The sequence below is a fragment of the Choloepus didactylus genome, chromosome 8 (assembly GCF_015220235.1).
Source record: "Choloepus didactylus isolate mChoDid1 chromosome 8, mChoDid1.pri, whole genome shotgun sequence".
Lineage (NCBI taxonomy): Eukaryota > Metazoa > Chordata > Mammalia > Pilosa > Megalonychidae > Choloepus > Choloepus didactylus.
Window position 1 is genome coordinate 10,882,250 of NC_051314.1, and position 3,310 is coordinate 10,885,559.

The window sequence follows — 3,310 nt, forward strand, 5'->3', positions numbered from 1 at the left end:
CAGTCACAGTGCAGTGGCCTTACGAACAGCATGCTGTCTGTCCATCTTATAACTGCCACCCATAAGCCAAGCAGCTCCTTGTTGTGTCACCTAGGTTGCAACAGGATGCAGCAGCTCTCCCAGGGGTTCCAAACACAGCCCTAGGGGAAATTCCAGGCCACTTGTTTGGAAATATGATGAGTGCCTCTTTGCTTTCCTGCAGTAGCATGTTGTTGTATAAACCATTTCCATTTTATTATAGAACAATTCTGGGCACTGCCTTCCTTATTAAAGTCATCATCCAAGACATTATGGGTATTGCATGTTTCAAGATGATTTTATGCCCTTCAGTCATAGGAGCAGTATCAATTAATTGCTCAATAGCAAGCTAGTAATTGTCTTGTCAACGGCATATTTCACACTACTGCTCTGGAAATGTTCTCATCCAAAATTCCAGCAGTTTCCATTGGGTGGCACTCATGGGCTTTAGCCATAGGCTCCAGTCTGTATAATCACTTACAAACACTTCTAAAATTATACCTAAATTTGAATCATAAGGTCACAAACTCTTTGAGAGAGCTAGGGATTTTTGCCATTCAGACATGGCCTGCTTTTTTGTTCAGACTCCTATGTTAGTTTGAGGCTATTACGTACTCCAGAAAATCCATGTTCTTTTAATCTATTCCTGCAAGTGCAGGCCTGTTATGGGTGGGACCTTTTGGAAAGCTTATTTCAATCGAGATGTGACTCACCTCTTTCATGGTGGGTCTCAGTCCTTTTACTGGAGTCCTTTATGAGAGGATAAAAGACAGAAAAATCCAGAGAACGTAGAGAAGCCCCAAGGAAGCTGAGAGACAAGGATACACCCACTCTGCTGGTTTGCTAATGCTGCCATTATGGAAAATACCGGAAATGGATTGGCTTTTATAAAGGGGGTTTATTTGGTAACAAAATTAGAGTTTGCATCAATAAGCTTCACTTTGTGAATCATTAATGTTCACAAAGCATCATTTAATGTAAAAACAGTATATGACTTAATTAAAGGTACTCTAAATAAACATGCTATAAATTTTCTGTAACTTGAACAAGGGGGAGTCTCTGATCTCATGTTCAGCTGCATCTGGAGGAGTAGGGGCTCCAGGCTTGGTAATGTATCAATTTTTACATTTTAAACTTGTTCCTTTTACCTGAAGTGCTTCTTTAGTAAAAATGTGTTAAAGGTGAATTCTCATCTTGAGTGCTCTTTACTTTTAAAGTATTGTCTGTCTCTTTACTCTTAATTGAGTGGGAGGTTACTTGATGAAGCTCAAACCCATTGAATCTTGACATGATAAGGCTCAGGCCTTTTCTAACAGAAGATCATAGGTTTGAGGTGTAGAGACAAACCCATGACAATTGTAATAAGCTAAGAGAGATCAATCAGGAGAAAAGGAAAGCCCTGGCCCTATTGCAGGGGAGGTAAGAGGAAGCCCTAAAGAAATAGAGTAATATGAACCAAGATTGCTGGGAATGTCAGATTTTGCTGGGCTCTGATTTTGTCAGCCAGTCTGCCCCTGACATTTGGACAAAGCTGTGAAAGCTCACCATGGGCCCACAAAATCCCACTATGGCCTGTTAAAAACTGTCTTTTGTATCTTTAACAAATGAGCAGGAGGCAATGAGAGGTAAGCAGAAAACCCAAGAGTAGGCTCAGCCTATTGCAGTCACATTTAAAAGCACTCTGTCCTCTTGAATATACCCAAATTGTGGCTCCAAGCCTTAAGGGCCTTGCTTCAACTGTGGGTCAGAGGTCCACTGGCAGAGAGAATGCTGGAAATTTTGAGACTACCCTTGACCTTGAGACCCACTGGGACCTTGTCCCAAGTGCCACCAACAAGGGCAATGGGTCAGGGACTTCACTGTCTCCAATGGAGGCAGGAGAGCCCCTCAAGTCCTGCTCATGGCAAGTGAGGTAAATGGAAGGTGTCTGAGGCCATGTATGGCTCTGCTGACTTCACATCTAACCATCAATATAAAGGAGCCTCAGGTGACTCTTGATGTGACAGGTAAGATTAATTTCTTAATTAACACTGGAACCCCTGTATCCTGAACTGCCACTCTGGACATAACTCCACTCAGATTTGCATAGTTATGGGAGTTAATGGTAAAAACCAAAACTAGAGCCTTCACTACCCCTCTCTCGTAGGCTTGGAGACATTCTGATACCCCATCAACTTCTCATGTCCCTGAATGCCCCACCCATCTTTTAGGGAGAGATCTACTTCAATCTCTGGGGGCCACCTTAATACTAGTAGACCCTGTTGGTGTTTACTCTCTTGTTTGTCCTGAGTTCCCAACTGGATAGAGGCCTCAGCAACCCAAAGATGATCCTTGAGCAAAGAGACCTGTCTGTATGGGATGAAGGCATCCCAGGGAGAGCCCACCTGGTAGTTCCTGTCTGCATTCAGGTTCTCAGTCCTGGATTTTAAAGATGCATTTTTTTATTCTTCTTCACCCTGACTCTCAATACCTATGTGCTTTTAAATGACAGAGACTTAAGTGTAGGATTCCCACTCAGTTCACTTAGTCAATGCTACCACCAAAGGTTTTGAGATACTGCCCATATCTTTGAGACTGCCTTAACAGCAGACCTTACTGACTTCTCACTGCCTCAGAGCACAGTCTTGCAACATGTTAATTTTATGAACTAACATTCCTGGTATGAAAGTAAGTTTTGTTTCTAGTAGGCATTTCTGACCACCAGTCCTAATTGGATATAGAAAGTTATAGAAGGTTTGTAAAAGTGAATTTTGTTCATTGTAATCAATGCTGACTAAAATCTGATAAGCTTATATACAAAGGATTTTTTCCTTCATCTTGCAAAAGTGAAGTGCTAAAACAGTTTAACATATTAGACATTACAATAATTTAAAAAGATTTTCTATTCTGTTAATCTAAATTTTTTGTAAGTGAAATGTTTTTCATATATTTAGAGATTATATAAAATTTCTAAAAACTTAATAATGTTCCAACTGTCCATCTTATATCCTCATACTGATCTATATGTTAAACAACAGTATGATGTTGTTAGTCTTGAAATTTGTTATTCTTAGAAAAAATTACAGATTATAAAAGCAGCCAAATTTATTTGTCAGTTATACTACTCTCTGTAAATCTTCCAAAATTTGAATTTTCTGTAGTAGTTTATTTAAACAACCTAATTCAGCATTATTTGACATGGAACCTAGAATAAAAAATAAAGTCTTAATCAGAAAATTGAAAGTATTTTAAAAGTCCCAAAAAAGTCTAGAGAAAAACATGAAATTATTAAACATCCCCACCTGAGGTATTC